At 40.8% G+C, this 25,280-nt stretch overlaps 1 pseudogene; it reads right to left on the bottom strand.

Moving 5' to 3' along the window:
• Nucleotides 1-17,877: 17,877 nt before the first annotated feature.
• Nucleotides 17,878-18,799, bottom strand: LOC147436590 (uncharacterized; annotated as a pseudogene).
• Between the last annotated feature and the right edge of the window lie 6,481 nt (nucleotides 18,800-25,280).

The following is a 25,280-nucleotide window of genomic DNA, read 5'->3' as shown; positions in this document are numbered from 1 at the left end:
CTTATTGCAGACATAGCGAGAACCATGAACATAATTGTCAATCCATGGGACGAAGCTGACTCGACTAGTGCATGGAAGTGCATGGAGGCTACAAGAGGGTGTCAAGCTCTTGGAAAACAACACATAACTTGTATTTAACACAAGCTACACTCAACTGACCTAAGTCATAAAAAACAATCACTAATTGACAAACAAAACATGACCGTTACAACATCAAACGACATCCGAATGTTATAAAACTTCTAGGACAAGTATATAAAACCTATGCACACATGCTTATGGTTTCAAATTTCACTTTGGATAAAGTGCAAAAAATGCGATTATTAATAGCAGTGAGATTTTGACCTAGTTGTTTCTAACCCCGAGTACATTTAGATGCTTAGCGATGATGCCCCAATACCCCGCCTATGATAAGTGATTTCCTAGCTTAATTTCCTACTTTATGATGAAATTAGGCCACGGGTCGGCCCAAAAGCCGATTTACCATGATATGTTTACGTCAATGCATAGAGTTCTTACGTGTGGTTGCAACACAATAGATGGCATTGCAATGTGACAACTGACAAGGGAGATAGAAGCATGAGAAGGAGAGGAGCGAGTGCCGTTAGCTCATGCTGTATATTTCTTATCCAAAAACTTAAAATTAACTTAACAAAATTGGCTTCTATACCTTAGCCAAGGTTTCTTTGGTCAAAAACTAATCATCTGGGAGCTCTAACTAAAGATAAATTGATACAGTCAGAAGCTTATAGCTCTGGCTCATGGATTACAATATTCGCTCGTTGAATAGGAGTTACAATATTTCTGATTTATCAAAAGAATAAGTGTTTTTACAATAAAGCTCCTGAAAAATGTTGCATGGGTTAGCTTTCTCCTAACAAGCTCATGATCTTAGTTTTGGTGATGAAATTGTTGCCTCTAGCTTTTTGTGTCATGGGATGTATAAGCTCACTTTGTATGACAAGTGTGGGCAAAATTTGCAAATGCAATTGTGGATTCAAAGGTTGTTTTAGATTCCAAACTTTGGCTGCACAATTTGGGCATCTGAATTTTTCAAATTTGTTGTGTTTGCCAAAATTTGATATTGTTGCTTCTCTTCCACCTCTTAATGCACCTTCTAAGCATGTTTGTGAAGGCAATATTTTGGATAAGATGCAACATTTAAAGTTTCCAAAGGATGGTTTAGTAAGGGTTACATGCAGGATGCAACTTATGTATAGTGATGTTTGTGGACCAATGCAAACTCCATCCTTGGGTAATTATTTGTACTTCATGACTTTCATTGATGCTTACTCCCGGCATGCATGGGTGTATCCACTTAAAGATAAGTCCAAAGTGTTCATGTGTTGGTGCAAATGTCTCATTGTGCCAATGTCATGCCCTCGATCTTGCATGATTTTTGTGTGTTCAAAACAATAAAGTGCAATCTTGTCATCCAGTTGCTTCACAATATTATAAATAGCTCAACTTGGTTTAGGGTTATCACCCTTATAATAAGCAATAGGCCAAGAGATATGGGGGTCCTTTAAAAGTAGGGTTTGAAGATGGCACGGGTTATGCTTTGGGTCTTGACATGCTACTTTCAACACAATTGGACTGGGTAAAACATGCATAGACAGATATAAAGGCTACCACAATTACATCAAAAACTGAAAGACTATATTGGGGAGCTGCACAAGAGCTAGAGCCAATAAAAAAAGTTGTAGAATTCACAAGGAATTTAATGTGTGCTCTTTACAAACATATCAATTGTCTACAAAATGTCTATTCTTCGTGGGCTCTTTCTTGGAGTGCTTGGATTTTTCCTTCGCTCTTCTTCCTTCTGTTTTTTCTCCTTAGACTCTTCTTCCTCTTTCTTCTTGGCCTTTGGCTTTTCTGGTGTCTTCTTCTTTAGCTTAGTTTTTATCTCCTTCTTTTGCTCCTTGTTGTCATGTATTTGTGTTTTTCTAGAGCTCTTTCTAGGGGCAACATGCTCCTTTGCCGTCTCCTTCTTATCTTCCTCCCCCTTTGCTCTTTCTTGTGGGTCTTCCATATCTGATGCTTGCCTCTTCCTTTGGTTTCTTTGGCCCTTTGGGCTTGCCTTTGGTATTTTTGTAGTGGAATCTAGATACTGACAATATATCTCATCAGTTTGGCCCTAACCCACCAAACATGGTTATGGGTGTCACAATTCCTATTGATCTAGCGAAGAATGATGAGTGTGTTATCTCTAAACAAGAGGATTTCAAGTAACAACTATATAAATATGGTCAAAGTCTACATCAATAGGTGTAGTAAACCACTAGCTTTGTATTTGTTACCACTCTCCAAGCACATGACGGAGACATCTCTTGCAAGGGAAGCTACTTTAAAACAACCTAGAAAACCATACCTTAACATTTTAGATCTGGATTTCATCCATGAGCTTTGTGATGGGAGGACATTGCTTAATCAACCTTATTAACAAATATCCAAAGCATTGGCTTAACTGCAGGACAAAAAGATAGAAAGTGGGAGCACTGGCTTAACTATATGACAAATACACTTATAGCCTAGCCACTCCATGGTGGCCCTTAAGGGATTTCGATATGAAACATGGTTTATCAGTGCTATCAATCGCTAGAAGACTTTAGTGTGATATGTGACAAGAGAAAAGGACTTTGTAAAAAGCCTCACAGTTTTAACCCTCATATTTAATTAGGCTTGCAAAATGAAAAACCCTCTTATGATAGGGTAGAGGAGAAGCTCACAAGTCTCAAAATCAATGTTGGCAGATAATTGTTTATGTCAGTATCACTTCTCAAAAATTGGGAGATGGTCGGATCAACCATATCTACTTTATGTTGGACATCTAACTTATAATCATACACCAACAATCTACAAAAAAAATACAAAAAATAATTATTACCTATCAATATAACTCCTCAATGCAAGGAGCTAGTTGGGAAGGCAAACATCAAAGATGATAGAACAATAGAGTCAATGATCTCTTTTTTGCCAATCTTTAAGAGTATCAACAGACTTAGCATCCAAGACCACATAATCTTTCCTTTGAAGAAGTCATCCTCTAAGAAGGTAGCCACCCTGAAGCCATTGGGATTGACACTTCTGAGACACTTCTCAACAATGAAGGGATTTGAGCTTCAATCTCCCTAACTTGCTTTGTTTCTAGCTCCTTCCTGTCAACTTTCATCTCCTCCTCTTCTGCTACAACATCCTCCTCCTTTATGATCTCCTCAATCGCCAATTTAGGATCTTTTGGCTTTCTTGATGGAGGTATGTTGAGAATATTGAAGGTCTTCTCATCTTGTAGAGCAACCGATTTACAATTTTTGCTAAATCTATACCTTAATCTCCTCGAGTTAATCATATCTTTATCAATAAGGGTGAACGTATGAGAGTGGGCTGCACATATGTATGCATCTTGGAAGAGCTCAATTAAAAAAACTTCATCAACCTCATGCATACAGTCCAAGGCACCTCTTGTCCACCTCATATCATTCTTAAATTTCTTTGCTACCTATCTAAAAGCCCTTTGAAAAGGTAGCCTAGGAATTGCAATTTTAAGGGCCCTATATGCTCTCCTAATCTCTCTCAAACATTTCACCTTTTGAGTAATTCTCCTCTTCTTTGTAGGTAGGGGCCTTATATCAACTCCCTTCTTGGTTTATTGCTTTATCAGTGCATCACTTTTCTCTTTCTTTGAGCTTTCTCCTTGCTTTGAGCTCTCACCTTTATCTGGCTCATCATGTGCTCCTTGGTTGACATCTCCTTCTTGCTTGATTTCTTTTCTATGAACCTTCCTTGCAATTTGTTTGGTCCTTGCCATAACTGTTAGCGGGGTCGCTACGAGACGAACGTCTGTAGCATAGCTATCTGACACTAACACTATGTCAATACCTAGGGAAGCAACTCGGATAGGGCACAGAGACTCTTTGAGGGTGTCAACCTCAAGAAGTGAACCTATGGAATGAAGCCATCTAATACACTAGCAAATCTATCACTTACAAACCTGGAAAACTACCTATGTCTTATGCTATCACGCCATTTTGGCACTCAAACAAAGTCCAAAGGCTATGAAACTTTTGGAGGAGGTCTAAGACACCTAAGGGCACAATCCTACCAAGTTTGGTTGTAATATGATTAGGTACTAAAATCACAATCCATCATGATCAAGGTCCTAAAAACTACAGCAAAACATACAGAAAGGTCGCCCTATAGACTAGGAACACTCTCCTCTGATCGAAACGTCAAAAAACAACCATTAACGCACTCAAAATAGACGATTTAGCTTGCTAATGCATAGTCACGAACCACAACATAATTGACAATGATTATACTTAAATAAAAGAGCAGTAGACAAGGAACATAATGCAAATTTTGAAATCAAAATCGATTACCGAAGCTCAAGATGTGATGATTACAAAGAGGGCGAGAGTAGCCGCTCTCAGTCGTACACTCCAAAACTCAAAACCTTTTGATAATGATAAGCGTCCCTTTTACCATTTACAAAAATGAGCTTTATACCTAGGGCTTTTTGGCCAATGGCTTGCTTTACATGGCTCAGACTCATTCACAGACTTTACAACTCACAGTTGACACAAACGTGCTTGGAAATTGTTTGAATAAAATTAGAGACTGTTAAATAATTACAAAGCTTTTTGAAAAATAATGAGGGACATAAAAAATTTAGGGCTCATGAAGAACCCTTGTGCAAACTTGATCCTTTGTCTTTGGCCTTGGCGCTGCGAGAAGCTGGTTGTTGCTTTGTTTTGCTGGAATCTTTAGTAATCAAATGTGCACCTCACCAATCTCTTAGTGAGGAGTTTGAGCTTCTCTACTCTTGCTTTGATCTCTACCTTTACTGCTAATTCTCTGAAGGGATTGTTCATCAATGTGCTTTGATAGGCGACGTGGAAGGTAGGTAGATCTTTGGTCACGGGGTTGAAGATAATATAGTCAATTTCAAAGAACCCGATCATGAACGCTTCTTCAAATGTTTGCATATAATGGGAGGGCACAAATATCATGCAAGCATACAACCCCATGATCAAATTTCGGTTGGGAATCTCTATTTCTAGGTTTTAGCACAAACCTTTGGTGCCTTCCAAGGACACTTGCCAAGGGTGTTCTCTTACCTCTATGTCCTCAAAGACTGTGATGCAGGTTATGAGGATTCATGCAATCTTAACATCCCTCATCTGGGTGATGACCCCTTGTCTACTTTTTCTAATCGTTCTACTTTTCTTTGCTCTAAGGTTTTGTCCTGATCCTCTTCCTCTTCATCATTTGCGTCATCTCCCTCAGCTTCCACCCTTTTCTTTTCCTCAACAATCTTTTACCTTCTGTCCTCATTTTTTGTGCTTCTTTTCTAGGTTTGATCTTGCCGCTAAGCTCATTGTGAGTTTATGTTTTTTCATTGTCTGAGGTCTTCTTTTTGGAGCTCTATCATCTTGTTTGCTTTGTACCAGGTGCAAATGATGGTCCACCTTGCACTTAGATTGCATGTATTGACTTGTGTAAGAGATCTATTTGGGAATTGGCCAGTGGTAGTTGGTCGATCATCCCAAGTGCTTGGTATGTTATCCTGGTGAGCATTGGTCCTCCATCCATGTAAGCCTTATTTCTCTCGCTACTCTTGAGGTTGGCCTCGACCAAATTTTCCAAAATATAGTTCCTCGAGTCGCAGCTGACTACTCTTTGCTCTGAAAGCCCTGTGGCGATTACTACTGCAATGTGCAAATTAGGCTCTCTGTACCTTGGCTACTTTTGCACTTTGATATGTTGGGAGATTAACCAAAGTGCCAATTCTCCATCTCTGAATAGACCAAGTCCTTGTATGTAAATTTGTGCCCCTTCTGCTTGACAAATGCTTTGTCATTATCTATGGCCTTTGTCTTAAGCAGCAGGTAGTGGTTTTTCAGGAGGTAGGTAGAGATCTTGGTTGACTAGATTTGTGGCAATTCAAACCTTCATCAGTCTCTTTGTGTTTGTTGATCAAAGTGGCCTCACCATTGTACTGAATTGAGCTCATCAGCTCGTGTACTCTCTTAAAATTGGCTCCCCATGGTGGTAATTTGAAGAAAGTGTCCATTTGTAGACATCTTGAACCCTCCATAGCTTCTTGCTGTTGGTGCAATGTCCAGAGTTCCTTTGGGAAAATGGTTGTCTTTACTTTAGTGCCATCTGCAGCCTCAAACCTCTCGATGAAAATGTTTGATGGTATCTTTGCTAGCTCCTCCTCTGATATGTGGGATTTCTCATTTGATGAGATCTCCATCAATTGATAGGCTGGAGCTTTCCAATGCTTCCTTAGTCATCTACAAGGCATTCTTTCATCTTTTATTGTGTAATGCTCTAGAAGTTGGCCAAAACGGTTGTCGAGAAAGTAAAAAAAATGCAAACTTGACCATAAAATGAAAAATGAGCGTAACTTGATCAAAACAAGTCCAAACTTGACCAAACTTCACCATTGCATCTAGGACAACTACATGCACTAGGTGATGTGACTACATGTCAATTTTGGCTCAAGGGGTCATGGATCGCAATCCATGTTGGAACACATTTTGAACTTCTGGTGATACCATCTAGTAAAGCATGCTTTGGGGATGCCACCGGTTCATTTTTTTTTGAATTTGGATCACTGGTTGAAATTTATGCCACTTTTTGGAGGTTTCCTTAGACTTAGAGAATTTTGGCAAGGGTTTTGAAGTTCAGATGACTTGAAACTCCATGGTTAGTCTAGTCTTGGCATTTGGATGTGCTGGTATGAATTTGGTCATGAGAGCTTGCAGGGTATCATGGATCACGATCCATGATCAACAACCATTTGAGGTGAAACATGGGGAACCTATCCCTATAGCTTATCCTAACACACTGGTGAAGTTATTTTCAAATTTTGACAAGTTTCTCTCAAATTTTTCTAGTTTCCCAAGTTATAACCCAATTTGGTCCGGCTTTGCTTTATTTGGTTGGAAACTTCGACTCTTGATGGTGATCAATTTGTTTGTTATTTGACTGTACTGATGATTTGGAGTTGAAGACTTGCCCCTCAATTTTGATAAAATCTGACTGTGGGCGTCATGGATCACGATCCATGTTCAACACCCATTTTTGACAAAACCTTACATGAGTCGTCTCTTGACATGTTTGCCAATTTGTCGATGCACTTTTTTCCAAGTTTGGCCCATTTTATTCCATTTGTGGATCAAAATGACCATTTGGTGACTGAAATTCTAATTTCTCCTAGTTTTTGGTGTTTTTGATTTCCATTTATCACCAAATTTTCAGGGCACATTTCCCAAAGCATTTGCAAACTATCTGTACAAGAAATTTTACAGTATGGGCAACTTGGGGGCGATGGATCGCGATCCATGTTCCAACCCATTTTCCAAATGTGAATTTTGCTAGTGATTTGGGGCTCCCTCATGCACTTGTTTGTGAAATTGGATGTGGTATGCCCTCCCTAATGTGCTCTACCAGTTTCCCAAAATCCTGATCCATTCTATTATTGTGAGTATTTTGTGTGCTCATTCTACCATTCATAGTTGCTCATGCATTGGTAATGACCATACCTGTGAAATTTGTAGTAGAGTCGGTGTTCGATAAGGCCGTAGCAAGCAAAAACCCGACAGGTAGCTCTAGGTCACAAAGGCTTTCTCTCTCTCTCTCTCTCTCTCTCTCTCTCTCTCTCTCTCTCTCTCTCTCTCTCTCTCTCTCTCTCTCTCTCTCTCTCTCTCTCTCTGAAAATGGCTATCTACAAATGAAGCTTGATTTGCCGTAAGTTCCTATATGTGCTTGGCTTGTCCCAAGTGCATTGTGCATACTTACCTCACTCGCCCACCTTATGCATGTCATACCACCTGTGGCTCAGACACATCTCATCATTTGGACACCTGACCGTTAATCGGTCATGATTCTGCAATTTTGGTCCATTTTAAGTTGGCCCAAATTTTGACATGTGCCAAATCCTTCCATATTTGACATGCTTGAAGTTCTTGCTTTGTAGCTTTGGCGTTTGCTTTCAAAACTTGAATCCAAATTTCTTGGCTCTATTTATTATTTTGTGATCTTTATTAGGTTAAAAAGGCAAGAAAATTAATGAAAATTATTATTAGATGGCCATAAATTTACCAAAATTATTCTTCATACTTGTATGTACATACACTCACTCTAGGAATCTCACTCGTCAGAATTTGTCAATATGGCTCAATACTATGCTTGATAGAGTAAAATCTTGCTACTAAAAGTTGACAAAAAAGCAAAAGTTTAAGCATCAAAACACAATTTATACATTGTATACATAATCTCTCAACATCTTGGAGCCTAATATATTTCACTATGTTGTACGAACTATGATTACTACCCCTTCCCATTTTGAGTCGCCCCAGATGAAGGTTTGTGGGATATACATGGGCGTAAACAACGTGTCTATGCAAGGACTTGAAATGTGGCCCTATCATGCTGATGGAAGAGATGCATTGGGTAACACAATTCTGTGCAAGATGTGGAGACTAGACCAATTGCTCAGAGGTTTTTGCTAGTGAGGTTTCATCCATGCTGCATTTTCCAAACAAAAGTTGTTGTAGATGAATTGTTCGCTCTCTGATGGTTGGTTTGGTGAGTACCATGGGTTGGTTCATTATTTGTTTTGGTTTGGCTTTAGGTACACACTTAATATTAGTTTGGGAGATTACAAAGAGGATTGGCCATTTGATGGTGTCGGTCTCCATTCCCATGTTGGTGTTGTTGCCGCCTTTGGCTTTTTGAGTTGATTTTTGGGAATCCATTTGTTCATGGGTTTTTGCTGGTGAGGTTTCATCTATACTTTGTTTTCCAAACAAAAGTTGGTGTAGATGAACTGCCCTCTCTCTGATGGTTGGTTTGGTGAGTACCATGGGTTGGTTCATTATTTGGGTTGGTTTCACTTTAGGTACCCACTTTAGTAGAGATTGTGAAGAGGATTGGCTGTTTGATGGTTTTGGTCTCCATTCCCATGTTGGTGTTGTTGTCGCCTTTGGCTTTTTGAATTAATATTTGGGAATCCATTTGTTCAAGGGTTTTTGTTGGCAAGGTTTCATCTTTGTTGTGCTTTCCAAACAAAGTTGTTGTAAACAAATCCCCCGCTGATGGTTGGTTTGGTGAGTACCATGGGTTGGTTCATTATTTGGTTTGGTTTGGCTTTAGATACCCACTTTAATATTGGTTTGGGAGACTGCAAAGAGGATTGGCTTTTTGAAGGTTTTGGTCTCCAATCCCATGTTAGTGCTGTTGTCGCCTTTGGCTTTTTGAATTGATATTTGGGAATCCATTTGTTCAGGGTTTTGCTAGCGAGGTTTCATCTATGCCATGTTTTCCAAACAAAAGTTGTTGTAGACGAATCACCCGCTCTGTGATGGTTGGTTTGGTGAGTACCGTGGGTTGGTTCAATATTTGGTTTGGTTTGTCTTTAGGTACCCACTTTAATATTAGTTTGGGAGACTGCAAAGAGGGTTGGCTATTTGATGGTTTCGGTCTCCATTAACACGTTGGTGATGTTGTCGCCTTTGGATTTTTGCATTGATATTTGGGAATCCATTTGTACTTTGGTGAGCTTGATGAAGCATTGAGGTGGTGTTTGAATTTTTGCCATCGTCTTGGTTAGATATTCTGGTAACTTTGAAGCTTGGCTTCGTCGGTTGGAAGATTCATGTGAAGCAATGCTTTAGGTATCCAAAGTTAAAGTTGTTGCGGTTTAGTTTGCCATAATTTATTTTTTGACCCAAACTTGCTTAACTTTATTGCCACGAGGGAGTGTAAATTGTTGGTGTTGAAGATCTGATTGTGGTTCTCCCATCACAAATTCTTATGACTGAGGTTGTACATCCCAAATGTGATTTTTTTGTGCCAAGGGTGTAACATAAGCTCTGCCCTTGAGATTGTATTTCAAAGTGTTTTCCTACCACTCGGAAATTGCTTCATAGGTGCACACCCATGAAACTCCCAAGATGGTTTTCTCATTCATTAGAGAAAATTTGGACTCTCGAAGGGGCCCTATAAGAAGGTTTAAATTTGCCTCTCTTGTCCAAAGTGGGCAACCCAATGTACATAAACTCTTTGTCAAAACCCTATCAACCATAATATAATTGGAAAGATCTTAGAAAGTAGGCTCTAAATCCCCAAACTCTGACAAATTTGGAGTTGATTTGTAGAAGTTCTGGCTTTCCCACTGAAGCTGAAATGTGGGGAGAGATTCCATTTATAAGACGGAGTCGTCACATCAAAAAATGGAAATCTTCTAGAATATAAGAAATATGATAGCATACTATATATTAATGGATAGATATTGACGAGTAAATTCCAAATCCAAAAGGTTCGACAAGTTTTGATTTCATTTGTAAAATTTTTACCGTGCGTCTATTTTGGACAACAAGGAGGAAGTAAAAGTCCTTATAGGGCCCATTTGAGAGCCCAAAATTTCCGTAATGTAGGTTTCAGCCATGATGTGGACTTGTTGTGGGTAGTGGTTACCGTCAATGTTAATTGAGACATTGGCTTGTCCCAAACTCACTATTGTTTCTTTGTTAGCTGCCTAAAGCTCAATCTTGGTCGATTCAATCATGGAGTTTGATAAATTGAGGTATGTCAAATATTGCATCACATTAACACGCGCGTCAGTATCTACAAGTGCTCTTTCTATTGTTCCATCAGCTAGGTGGACATTGATTTGTACATCCATTCCTCCAAGCCAACTTTGCTTGACCTGGACTGCTACAATAAGAGGAGAAGGTTCTCCAGCTTAGAATAGTGGAGTCAGATTTTGTCATTCCTTGCGCTTTAAGATCCACAACCGAGCTTCCTCCTATGCTTCTTTTTAAATTTCTTCAGCCTTTGTTTTCCTCTCCTTTGTTGCGTATATCTTTTCCAACATTTCTGTAGTGAGAGGTTGGTGATACTTCTTCAACTTGCATTCATTGATCCAATTAAACATTACAGCTTCCTCCAATCTTGCAAGCTGGACGACCCTACTTGGTGATATGTCATTGATCACAAATGGGTCGTTAGCTACCTTTTGAGTTTCTTGGAGTGTTGCTTCAAGGTGTAGACTAAAACATAGTCACCCTTTTGAAACTCCTTGTTTATGATGTGTTGGTCATGAAATTCTTTTATCTACTATTTTTGTTCATAGAAGGCTGCAACTGCTTTGAGTCTCAATTCATTTAATTGTGTTAGCTGTTTCAGTCTATCCAACAACTCATGTCCCATCCATTCTAATTCTTGTTCAACGTGTAGTGTAGGAATCAAGAATTCCACAGGTAGTATGGCATTTAACCCAAACATCAAATTGAAAGGTGTCCTATTCTGTGGCATTTTGTATGCTACCCGATATGCCCATAAAGCTGAGTGTAGTTTTTGATCCCAATCTGTTCTTGATCCACTGACAATTTTTGTGAGCATTGTTCATATTATTTTGTTTGTGCTATTGGCTTGCCTATTCGCTTGAGGGTGGTAAGGTGCTGATTTAGAATGAAGCACCATAAATCGTAAATATGTTCTCATACAAGAGTTGGACTATTATTCATCGTTCTTTTGTGTCACCTTGGCTTCTATCCATTTGGTTAAATAGTCTATGGCCATTATGATGTATTGAGCATGTGTTCGATATGCCGATGGTGAGATATGTCCAACAAAGTTTATCCCCCACATTTGTCAAAAGCCCTTGGCCCCATCATTGGTCTCAGTGGCATTTCATCACGTCGCGCTGACAGTTTTTCCATTGGCAATCCTCACATCATTCGACATAATGCTTCGCATCCATGTACAGAGTAGGCCACTAGATACCTGCAAGGAGTATCGCTTTTGTGGTTTTATCAACCGAAAAGTGTCCTCCTACCGGTCTGACATGTGTTTGCTCAAGTATCGATAAGTACTCGTGTTTTGAGGCGCAAATTTTCAAATTTTCATCTATCCTCTCCGATAAAGGTTATTGTCAATGATAACATAGTTCTCTGCTTCTCTCTAGATCCAACGAAGTCAGACTCTGCTTAGGTTTACTTGCAAAACTCCTTGTTCAATTTAATCCATAATGTATTTTTTCCACGGGTGCTTTTGCTATCTTAAACAATGTAGCATGTTCGATTGGCTTTTAAATGGCACAAGTATCACATGAGCTAAGATAACTTCAATTGCTGAAACGCTTTCTCACAATCTTCATTCCACTCAAATTTTGTGACAAGAGCATAGAGAGGCTTTGCGATTGTTGCGTACATGTAAATAGATCTTTGATAATAGCTGTAATGGCCCATAAAGGCTTTTACCTCTCTAACTTTAGTGGGTCTTGGAAGAGAAACAATCACTTGTACCTTCTCAAGAACTATAGAAATGCCATTTTTGGATACAATATGCCCCAAAATCTTGCTTTGTCTTACCATGAAAACACATTTTTTAGGATTTATGCAAGTGCGATAAGTTCTGTATTTCTCAAAGATTTTCTTAAAGTGTTCAACATGTTCATCTTTTTGACAAGAATGCACACACAAGTCATCCATATAAATTTCTAAGGATAGTCTTAGATTTTTCTTGAATGCATGATTCATCAGCCTTTGGAACGTGGCAGATGCATTTCTTAGGCCAAATGGCATCACTCAATAAGAAAATATGCTCCACTTTGTGGTAAAGGCCATTTTGTGTTGGTCATTTGGCTTAATGGCAAGCTGGTTGTAGCGCGAGAAGCCATCAAGAAAGCTGTAAGCCTCCTTACTCGCAACTCTCTCAATCACATGATCTGTAATAGGTAAGAGATAGTTATCTCGATCATGGCAGCGTTTACCTGTTTAAGATTTACGCACACCTATACTTTTTTGTTCTTTTTGGACACTACCACAATTGGTGACACCCACTCCATGTGATCTATCTCATAGATAAACTACGATTCCTTAGTTTTGTCTATCTCCTCTTTGATTTTCTTCGCAAATTTTTCATTATAGGAATAGGGACAATGTACGTGCGGCTTAGCATTGCTCTTAAGGGGTATCATATGTTGACATATGCTCAGATTCACTCCCTTAAGATTCTTGTATGAGCAAGCAAGCACATCTATATTGCTTGAGAGTAGCTATCAGAAGCTGCTCTTCCTCTTTGGTGAGATCTGTGGCTATGCAAGCTGATCTTGGTTCTTCCCTTGGTTCAACAAGATCAATTCTCTTTGCATTCTTAGTTCCATTGTAAGATGTTCCCGATTCTTTAGGCTCTTGCATTGGTTGCTCAACCACAATACATCGGTCATGAAGGGTGTACTTTTTGTAGTGAGAGGATGCATCAAACTTTTCAGTGGTAGAATCCCCTCACTTTCCATTTCAATGGTCCAAAACTCCTTCAGTGTTTGCTTTAACTTTTGGTGTTCTCTTTTTTGTTTGGTTTTGAACAACTTGGTTAATGTTTCAGCTGTGTCCATTCTTTTATTTTTGCTCTGCTTCTTTGAACTTGCTCAAAAGGTTGTCAATTACAAGGGCTTTTTGGTTATTTTGTCCCTGACACAATCATCTACTCCCAGGAGCATGAGATGCTGTATTTTGGTCATTGAATTTGGCATTGGTTTCTTGAGATTATCTTATTATTTTCTTGCGGAAGATACATCTCTCAAGCACCAAATGGATTAGTCATCCATCTTGGAATGATGTTGTAGGGTAAAAAGGGATCCTCTACCCGCTAAGAAACATGGACTAATGACTAGGCTTTATCTTCTCTACCTCATAGTCGAGGACGACTATGATTTCAAGAGAGAGGTAATGTCATAAAATATAATATCTAACTTTACCAAATGATTTTGTCATATTAAACGGATCATTTAATGTGGGAGGATAAACGGGAACAAGAGTTAGAATAGAGACATGTGCTTCTAGACCTATCTCAACATGGGACCAAAAGGAGAGATGGTTGCATTCCAATAGGGGTCCAAAAGGAGATGGTCTATCAAAGAGCAATGTGCAATAAGTGCTTCTAGACTTACCTCAACAGGGGACCAAGAGGAGAGATGGTTACATCTCAATAGGGGTTCAAAAGGAGGTAGTCTATCAAAGAGAAACATGCATCTAATGGAGCTTAAAAGACCTTAGGGTTAGCTTCATTAAAGACCTCCAATGGTTAGTGTTAAAAGTCCTTTGACCTTAGGCAAGCTAAGACTGAGCTTGAGGTGGGAACCCAACCTAAACTTGAGGTGCTTGTCGTGCTTGAGGTGCTTGTCATGCTTGATGGCTAAGGTGCTTGTCGTGCTTGATGAATAAACTGATTGAGGTGCTTGTCGTGCTTGATGACTAAGGTGCTTGAGGTCCTTGTCGTGCTTGATAACTAAGATGCTTGAGGTGCTTGTCATGCTTGATGAGGAAGGTGATTGAGAAGCTTCCTATGCATGGGGGGTAAGGTGCTTGAGTCAAAAAGAGACCCTACAAACTTAATGAGGAAGGTGCTTGAGAAGCTTCCTATGCATGGGGGTAAGGTGCTTGAGTAAAAAAGAGACCTACAAAATTAATGAGGAAGGTGATTGAGAAGCTTCCTATGATGGGGGGTAAGGTGCTTGAGTCAAAAAGAGACCCTACAAACTTAACGAGGAAGGTGCTTGAGAAGCTTCCCATGCATGAAAGTTTCATACGTCCCATTTTAGCGCATATGACCCTCCATATTATGCGCCCATACCATATCAAATGGTTATGTACCATTGCAAGGGTAAAGTAATAGGTATCACCCCCGTCCCTGCAAAGTCTTGTGGCCATCTCATATGTCTTGGGTAGTCCCTAACCATACTATTTGCTAAAATGGGTCGTATGTCTCATACGGCCCATTTTAGCACATATTATGGGCCTTGATCGCCCATATCATACTATATGGCTGTGAAAAATTATAGGGATGGGAGAATAGTTCTCACCCCACTCGTGCAAAGTCTTGTGACAATCCAATATAGTTTGGGTGGTCTCGAACCATACTATACGCAATAATGGGTTGTATGGCTCATACGATTCATTTTAGCGCATAGTATTATGGGCTTTGGCCACCCAAACCATATCGAATAGCTGTGAGACTTTGCACGAGTGAGGAAATAGTAATCAATCCCACCCATACTATGTGCTAAAATTTGTTGAATGAGCCATATGTCTCATTTTAGCACATAGGATGGGCAATCACAGCCCATCCTATATTGGATGGCTAGAAAAATTTGAAGGGGTGGAAAAATTATAGTCTCCCCCACTTGTGAAAATTCTTGTGGCCATCCAATATAGTTTGGGTAATCCCGACCCATACTATGTGCTAAAATGGGTCGTATGGCTCATACATCCCATTTTAGCGCATAATATGGACCTTGACCACCCATACCATATTGGATGGTTGTGTAACATTGCAAGGGTGAAGTAATGGTGATCACCCCCACACGTGCAGGGTCTTGTGGCCATTCAATATGTTTTGGGCGGTCCCTAACCATACTATGTGCTAAAATGGACCATATGTCTTATACTGTCCATTTTAGCACATATTATGGGTCCTAATTGCCCATACCATATCGAATGGCTATGGAACTTTGCAAGGATAGAAGAATAGTTATCATTCCCACCCATACAAAGTCTTGTGGCTATACAATATGGTTTCGGTGGTCTCAAATGATACTATGCGCTAGAATGGGTCGTATGGCTCATATGACCCATTTTAGTGCATAATATGCACCTTGACCACCCAAACCATATCGGATGACTATTTGCACGAATGAGAAAATAGTATTCAAACTCACCCATGCAAATTTTTGTGGCCATCCAATTTGGTTTGGGAGGTCTCGACCCATACTATATGCTAAAATTTGTTGTAAGAGTTATATGTCCCATTTTAGCACATAGTATGGGCCTTGACTACCCATACCATATCGGATGGCTGGGAAAATTTTCATGGGTGGAGGTGATCACCATTTCACTACTCGTACAAACTTTGACAACCATAGGATATGATATGGGTGGTCAAAGCCCATACTAAGCGCTAAAATGGGTCGTATGAGCCATATAGTCTATTTTAGCACATAATAAGGGTCAAAACCATTCAAACCATACTGGATGGCTGTGAAAATTTCATGGATGGGGGTGAGAACCATTTCTCCACCCGTGAAAAGTTTCACAGACATCCAAGTTTAGTGTTTATGGGTTAGGATTTAGGGTTCATGGTTTAGGGTAAGGTAGCCATACGGCCCATTTAGTGCATAGTATGGATGTGGACCGCTCGAACCATGTTAAATGGATGTGAAGCACCATTTCCTCACCGGTCCAAAGTTTCACAACCATCCGAGTTTGGGATTTATGGGTTAGGGTTAAGGGTACAGGGTATAGGGGTTTAAGATTTAGGATTTAAGGTTCAAGGTTTAAGGTATAGGGTTTAAGATACGTGATTCAAGGTTCAAGGTTCAAGGTTTAAGGTTTAAGGTTTAAGTTTTAAGATTTATGGTTTATGGTTTTGGGTTTATGGGTTAGGGTTTAGGGTTTAGGGTTTGTGGTTCAAGGTTTAAGGTTTATGTTTTATGGTTTAGGGTATATGGTTAGAGGTTAGGGATAAGGATTTAGGGAGAGAGTTCAAGGTTAAAGGTATTGGGTTTATGGTTTAGGGATTACGGTTCCAGGTTTAGCGTTTAGGGTTTACAATGCATAGTATGGATTGAGACCGCTTAAACCATATTGGATGGCGATGAGACTTTGCACTGGTGAGGGTGAGCCCCATTTTACCACCCGTGGAAAGTTTCATAGTCATCTTATATGGTTTGGGTGATCAAGGTCCATACTATGCGCTAAAATAGACCATATGGCTCATACGACCTATTTTAGCGCATAGTATGGGCTTTGATCACCCAAACTATATTGGATGGCCACAAGAGTTTGCATGGGTGGGGATGAGCACCATTATCACACCCCTAAAAATTTGCACAACCATCCAAATTGGTATGGACGTTCAAGGCCCATACTATGTGCTAAAATGGGTCGTATGAGCCATACGGTATGTTTTAGCGCATAGTACGGTTCGAGACTGTCCAAACCATATTGGATGGACATAAGACTTTGCACGTGTGGAGGTGAGAACCACTATCTAACCTCTACAGGTTGCACAACCATCCGATATGGTATGAGTGGTCAAGGCTTATACTATGTGCTAAAATGGGTCGTATGAGCCATGTGGCTCATTTTAGCACATAATATGGTTCGAGACCGTACAAACTATATCTAATGAATAAAAGACTCTGTACGGGCCGGAATGAGTACCATTTCTCTACGCATGCAGTTTCACATCCATCTGATATGGTATAGGTGGTCAGGGCCCTTACTATGCGCTAAAATGGGTTGTATGAGACATATGGTCCATTTTAGTGCATAGTATGGTCTGAGACTGCCCAAACCATATTGGATGACTTTGAAACTTTTCATGGGTGGGATTGAGCACAAATTACCCATGCATGCAAAGTTTCACATCCATCTAGTATGGTATAGGCCGTCAAGGTCCAAACTATGCGTTAAAATGGGTTGTATGGCTCATACGACCCATTTCAAGGCATAGTATGAGTCGGGACCACCCAAACCATATTGGATGGCTGTGAGACTTTGCACGTATGGGGGTGAGAACCATTTCCCCATCCCTGAAAAGTTTCATATGGATCAAATATGGTTTGAGCGATCAAAGCCCATACTATGTGCTAAAATGGTCCGTATAGCTCATATGGCCAATTTTTGCGTATATTATTTATCGAGACCTCCCAAACAATATCGGATGGCCACAAAACATTTCACGGGTGGAGGTGAGCAATATTTCCCAACCTGTGCAAAGTTGCTTAAGCATCTAACTACTATGAGTGGGCAAGGCCCATACTATGTGGTAAAATGGATCGTATGGCTTGTACAATCCATTTTAGCGTATAGTATGGTTCAAAACCACCCAAACCATAACGGATGGCCACGTGACTTTGCACGGGTGGGTTTTAACTCCATTTCTCCCACCCCTAAAAGTCTCGTGGGGCCATCCTTCTAGTTATAACACAGGTGGCCCCGTTGACGCTACCGGCCCCGTCATGGTGTCATCGGCCATGGCATTGTCTGCTTTGTTTTTCACGCACCCGTCGACCCTCTTCAACACACCCGTCATGTTGGCTCACCCATCCGTCCACGCCGTCCCATCATTGCATCTGTGCACGGCCCGTCGACCTTGCCGATATGCTATCGGCCCCATCACGATGAAGTCGGCGATGGCATCGTTCGCTCCGTCCTTCATGCACTCTTTGATCCTCGCGTGGCTTACACATCGATCCATGTGCGGTCCTATCACCCTTGACATGCATGGCTCATCAACTCCGTCGGCGCTACCGGCCTTGATCAGATCCATCATGGTGCAGTCGTCGACAGTGGCGTCGTCTGCTCTGTGCTTTAAGCACTCGTTCACCTGTCCACCTTGTCGACCCGATCCATCCCATCATTGAAGACTTGCACGGATGACCACTTGATTGTCCTCCCTTGACGTAGTCGGTCCCGTCGGTGCACCTGACCTCGATTAGCCTTATCACGTTGCCATCGGCAATGATGTCTTCCGCTTTGTGCTTCACGTACCTGTCAGCCGTTGCCCACATACTCAGAGCATCAACCCAACCGTCGTCCCACGCTGTTTCATTAACGCGTCCATGTCCTCGGTTATTCTCTGTCCTTGTAGTTGACCATATCATGATGGAGCCGTCGTTGGCTCTGTCAAGCACCTGCCGGCCCTCATATGTGTCCTTCGATCCTCGCTGCACCACGAGCCATCCCATCAGTGCATCGGGTGTTGTCGATGGATACGTCATTCGTGCCCTTGGTCATCGCATCCTCTCATGGAAACCTTCTCTTACAGCCTCCCCCAACAAGGGGGTTTCCCCCGTTTGCCGGCCCGTGGGTCATGGTTCTTGGGGGGTTTGTCGGTCCGCGCCGGATTGTGTACAAATTAGTGGTGCTCGGTTGAGAGGGGAACATGGCGGACAATGGAGCGAAGGACGGGTGAGGTGAGGCGACAAGTTCCCCGCACCCCTCTTGTGACGTTTGGATGCAAACCCCCCCCTCGCGCGAGTGCTAAAGCGGCCTTCCACCTACGGGCTTGGCTACTTTCGGGCCGTTTTCAGGTCTCGTGGGGCTCACGCGCTCGGGGTGGCTGACGAGGATCGATAGGCGATGAGTGACGATGGATTGTGTCCAGGGTTGAGGCACCGACTACGATAAGCTCTCGCTCGGGCCGCGGTGTGATCAAGGAGCGCGGTGGTTGTTTTATCCGCCCCGAGCTACATGCGGTTTGTATCGATACGGAAGGTCCCGAACCTGTGTGCATAAGTAAACCAAAAGCTATTTAAAACAAAATCTTTCTTTTTGTGATCCATTGATATTTCAAATAAATAGAGTTTTACTATTACTTTACACTTTAAAAAATAAAAAACAATATAAAAAAATATATTTTTTGCTTAAATTACCAATAATTAGGTTGAGATATCTTGATTTTTAATTTATTTACATTATTTAAAAAAAAAAGACATGGCTATTGAGGTGGCCATGCATGAATGACATGGTCATCCATGTGGCAAGCTGATGTGGATAATTGATGACATGGAATGCATAGGTAGAAAGATGAGGTGGCATATGTCATCTCCTCATTTGCTATGTCATACGATGACGTGTCAAAATGGTGACATGTAATGATTAGGTGGCAAAAAAGGACGTGATGAGTTGGCACGATGACGATGTGGCATGCTTGGTGGCTCATGAGGTGGCGAGTGATGTGGCAAGCCATGCAAGCAATACTTACACGTGGCATGTGAGGTGGTGGATGACATGGCACTTAAGGTGAAGTGGCATGCAAGGTGGCAGTGGAGGGTGGTGGATGAGTCGGCCATTAGAGTGACATGGCAAGCCAAGATTTACGATCAAATTGTTGACTATGGTGATGTGGAAGGTGAGATGGGGTGATGACATGGACCTTTAGTGATTTGGCTGCCTCCTTGTATGAGGTGGACTAACCAACTAGGATTGGGAGAGTAGAACCAAGCCATGGTTGGTTGACAAGTGTCAAAATTTCTAGGTTTGGTATTTACCGAACCTAAGGAGGCACACCTCAAGTGAATGGTGCAAGTGAAAAAAATTAAAATAATGAAAACATGTCTTTCCCTTACTCAAATTGACTCAATTTTTTTTCTATGAAGACCTTACACTAAGATTTATGACATCTATGAAAATTAAAATGAGTGGCAATGTACATTATTTATTATATTTTGTAAATAAACTATATCAAGGTTCTCTAAATAGTCTTTGTTATTTTCTAAGGTAGATCTTTAAAATATGAACCGTTGAAGTTTAAATTTTTTTGCATGGTCACATTCCTTGGGTTATAATCTATCAAATGACCGTTAGATCTTGTAAAATAAGTTATACATCATTAGATATCTGGTGTAAAAAAATTATGTTTTTGTAAATAGAAATTTCAACAAAGAAAAATGAATATTTATTATGCAAAGATCCAAAAAATTATCAATAAATCAAGTTAAATTGCTTGCCAAGTGAACCTTTCATGTGCAAGAGGGTAAGTAAAGAAGAAAAGGCCATAAAAAGTTATAAGTATTTCTTCATCAAGGTCACAATGCTGTGACAATGTGTGACACGTTGAACCAGATTAGTCCTTGCACAAGAAAATTACCACTTAGATGTGAAAAAATGAAGATCATAACTTTCCATTGTGTTTGCAACTATGTGCTTTGTGTGGCTACCAAATCTTTCCTCTTCAAAGTAAGTGCAAGCAAGTCAAATATACGTAAGAATGGAAAAAAAGAGGTTGTTTCTTGGTTGTCTTGGTGGGGGCAACTACTAAAAGTGGGTACACCTTATGATGCATACACCCTATTGGAGCTGTCCTTTTATTGGGCGTTTTACCCTAGTTCACTTTTAAAATTCAAGGTTGAGAAAATGGCTTGTGAGAAGTGGATTGAATCTCTTTTGCCTTATTATGGACAAATCTGACATCAACAAATACTTTGTAACCACCTAGATTGAGCATGTCCCATCACTCTAATGTTCAATTACTATTCTGGAGCGAACTAGTGCTCACATATCTGAATTTGTAAATTTCCTTGTTGAAAATAAAAAGAATCACTATCAAATTCATTGGACTTTAAATTCCAAGATCAAAATTTGAGCATTTTATTTACAAATCTTGATAAGAATGTTAGATTTGGGCATAAATCTGTCTCGCTAGGTTGACCTTATAAAACAAGCTTAATGGTTTTTTTTTGGTTGTTGTTGCAAAACTCATGATGGTGAGTAAGTTATATTGATAAAGTCAACAAATAACAAGTTCCTGTCATGCCCGTGCCAAGCCATGACAACTTCCCATGGCCATGATTACATCGGCTCAAAGGGGAGCCACCCCATGGCAAGAGATGAGGTTACATGTTTACCCAAGAGAGTTAGCCATAGCAGCACCTAAGGCCTTGTTCCAATCATTTGAATCAATCTGTCTCATGTTGTCAATGATCGCCTCCTTGCTTTCTTTGACTATCTTCATAAACCTAGCTATTTCAAATGTGCTCTCAAATAACCTACTTTTCCTTGCCTTCCAAACTTGACAAAAATAGCAATATCTCACAATTTGCGTGATGATGAGAAGTGCTTGGCTCTTAAACACCTTTTCCCCCAAAAAAAGGCCATTCTTGAAGAATCCTATTTTCCAGGTTTTCTGGACCCATTTGTAGATTTTATTAGTCAGGTCTCAAATCGTTGGGCACTCCTTGAATAGGTGAGTGAGGTCTTCACTAGCCGATCTGCATTGTAGACATCCATCCGGTCCAATCCCCCTAATGCACACCTTCACCCAGTCGGTATGGCTCCCCATAGAACCTCGCATGCGAACACCTTCATCTTATGCGGCCAAGGGGAGTTCCATATATTCCTTACAACTATCTCTCGCTTTGCCTCCGGCCAGTGTTTGCCCCACTTCTTATTAAGCGGAGAGAACCAATCCTTTGAATACATTAGTGTACAATATACTTCCTTGGTTTGAGGTTTAAGAAAGTTTTTGTTCTTTGGCCACTGCCAAGCTTTCCCCTCAAGCGTGGATTCATCGTTTGGCAAGCACACCCTGACAACCTGTTCTAGAGCTCTGCTGATCAACAACCTTTCTGTCCCATTCAACTTATACTGTGCCAATTGGTCCGTTCCTTTCCAATCACAATTGCTATAATCCCATAGTTGTCCAAGATGTTTAATACCTTTGTTATTGGTTTTCCTAGCAGCTTCTCTCCAAAAGGGGGTCAGTTGGATGCTTCCAGCCTTGGAGAGCCAGGGGGACCAATGAGATATGGAATTTTGAAAGTATTAAACAACCTCCCCATTCCAAGGTCTCCGTTGCTCTGTTGCATTTTCAAGCGGGTTCTCTTGTCATACTGCCAAATTTAAGGACGACCCAACGAGGGGCAAACAGCTTGTCGTGCCCTTCAAGCCCTTTCCATTGACCACCTTCCGAGCATACCTTAGAGTTATCTATCATAGCCTTAGCCATAATGGCCCAAGCTTGGTCCTGTTTTGTGGGTGTAACCACAAGCTTGGCGCACTGGGCTTCTATCATGAATGCTAGGGTTAAGAATCCCGAGACTGCCTTGCTCCACAGGTCTGGCAACGGTCTCCCACTTAGCCGACGGCCAGGGTTTTTGAGTCTTTAGTGTTGTTCTTCCACAGGAATCTCTTAACTAGTTTCAAAAACTCTTTCCAATTGCATTTGACAAGCTTAAGCAATGGTCCATTGAAAGCTATATATGGAAGTAAGAAAGAATTGATAACCTTTATTCTGCTTGAAAAGGGGAGGAGCACATACTCCCACCTTCGCATCTTGCTCTTCACCTTCTCAATCACCGAGAGGAATCTTTGCTTGTGGGTTACCTCCACCCCCAAAGGGGCTCCCAAGTGCCGAGAAATGCTCCCCTTAGTTATAATCTCCCTCCACATTGATGGATGGAATGAGTCATTTTCGGAGAGAGATCAATCTCGACTTTTCCATGCTACACTTTGACCCTGATGCTAGGGCGAACGTTTGCACAATTTTTAGGGCCTTCCTAATGACTTGGGGGCATGCTTTGAGAAATAGCAAGGAGTCATCCGCAAAAAGCTTAATGGTTTTCTTAAAGCATAGGAGCAAATTAGCTTATTATTTCACATTAAATTAAAAAGAAACATGTTTTTTTAATTGGTGGCAAAGTTTGAAGTTCAACCCTTCATTTTTAAGGAGAGGCCTACGATGTGAACCATGTTTCTTTATTGGTGGAGTTAACCCTTCAGCTTTTAACAAGAGGCCTAGGCCTACACTACTCGTGAACAATTTGCAACTAGTGTTCGGGAAAAATCATTTTCACAAACATACAAAAATCCCTCCAAGACAAATCTGAATCGGAAATTTTACAATATTAGCTAGTATTTTTGCGAAATTACACTATTTTCCATGTATTTTATGTAGAGTATTCTCCTTCTTGCCCCCCCCTCAACCGGCTACTTTGATTTTGCAATCAGCTCAAGGCTAAACTGAGGCACACTTTTCCCGAACACTGTTTGCAACTCGTTTGCATAAGACCATCATAGCTTGCCAAGTTTTCCCTTCTTTTATGTCAAGCAAAGAATACTCTAGAGACTAGAATCCATGTGGCCACGGTTTCATTTGCCATGAGTAACTTTGCCTTCTATTTTCCAAGGCTTTACCACATGAAGTGTCTCGTCCACAAACATGACAAAGACAAGGCTGACGTTACCATATGTACAAATACTTAGAAAAGAAAGTCCTAGGCTTGAAATGAAATAACAATTTAAACATGAGATAGTCTTTTTTAAACAAGGGGAGAAGGCACCGAGGCAAATTACATGCATAAAGATTAGAAAATCTAACCAAAATAGATGCAAGGGTATTTTGGAGATTTTCACAAATTAGAGGGATATTCTGCCAAATTGTGATGGAAATATGAGACATCAAGTCTCTTACAAACTGTGTGTGTGAGAGAGAGAGAGATTGTAGGTGCAGTACTGCAGCTTGTAATTGTACTGCATGCTGGACTTGTGAACACGCAGTCTCTCTCTCTCTCTCTCTCTCTCTCTCTCTCTCTAATTACTCCGACTCACACCAAAAGATGTCGCAGTTAACATTTGATACCCGTCAAGGAGCCGCCCTCAGGATTATGGTGACTCCTCAGCTGACAGCATGACGGAAGCCACGTTTGGCATACTTATGAGAAAGGAGCACCCTTTCTAGCGCCATCAAGCACGTGAGAGAGCTCCACTCTGTGAAGAGCTGGTGCAAGGGTCCACATAGCGGCAGTTGGGCATTTGCAATATTGCTTGAAGCCCTCTTGCACGCAAGGAAAATATGAGCATGCGATGCACACAATTCCCGACCATTTTCGCCAAGGTGGGCGTTGACAATACGTCTCAACGCTTCATGCCTTGTAGAAGGTAGACATTCATGATGCCAGGCTGCAACTTCAGGGAGGACAGTATCGCTGCAAGAGGTTGCGAAAGCCACCAAACTGAGGATGTGGTCTCTCTCTCTCTCTCTTTCTCTCACACACACAGTTTCTGTCCAACATTCTAGACCTAGGCCTCAACCTATGGGCACAACCATCTTGAGTTGCGGGTGGAGTGGCTGCCAACGTGGATGGAGGAAACTTAATGGCATGTCCATGTCGGCATGCGGGAGAGGAACCAATTACTACCGGTTGTTTGATCATCCTACGTGGAGACGAACTAATTAGCACCGATTGGTGGCCATCCTCCATGGCAAATGTTCCATTGTGCTTGCAACCACGTGGAGGAAACTTTTGTCTTCTATATCTATACTATATATAATTGAGCTTAAAATTTTCAAGGAAAGAGAAGACATCCATGTGTCACTCTCTCCTTCATTTCAAGAACCTCAAGAAACATTTGGTTTGAAATGTAAAAGTAAAAGGTAAGTAGCAAGTACTCTCAAAGGTAAGTAGCAAAGTTAAGGGTTAGGGCCCTTAGGGCCCTTAGGGGTTTGTAGCAAGTACTTGATGGTAGAAAATGAAAAGAATTAATTTTGACTTCTCATTTAGGACAAAAAGTCACAATACTTAGTACTATATATAATTTAAACTCTTTAGCAAAGCCATGGAGTTTCACTCAAGCCTTCAATTTTGAAAGGTGATTACTTTTGTTTTTGTAAAGGGTGGCTCTACTTAATAGCTTGAGAAAATAACGAGCAGCGAACTATGCTATGCATTGATAAGTTGGTCTATCTCAAACGTATATGTG

The sequence above is a fragment of the Adiantum capillus-veneris genome, chromosome 18 (assembly GCF_014529385.1).
Source record: "Adiantum capillus-veneris isolate H3 chromosome 18, ASM1452938v2, whole genome shotgun sequence".
NCBI classification, from domain to species: Eukaryota; Viridiplantae; Streptophyta; class Polypodiopsida; order Polypodiales; family Pteridaceae; genus Adiantum; species Adiantum capillus-veneris.
The sequence above is the reverse complement of the archived record's forward strand: the minus strand, read 5'-3'. Positions and strand labels throughout refer to the sequence as shown.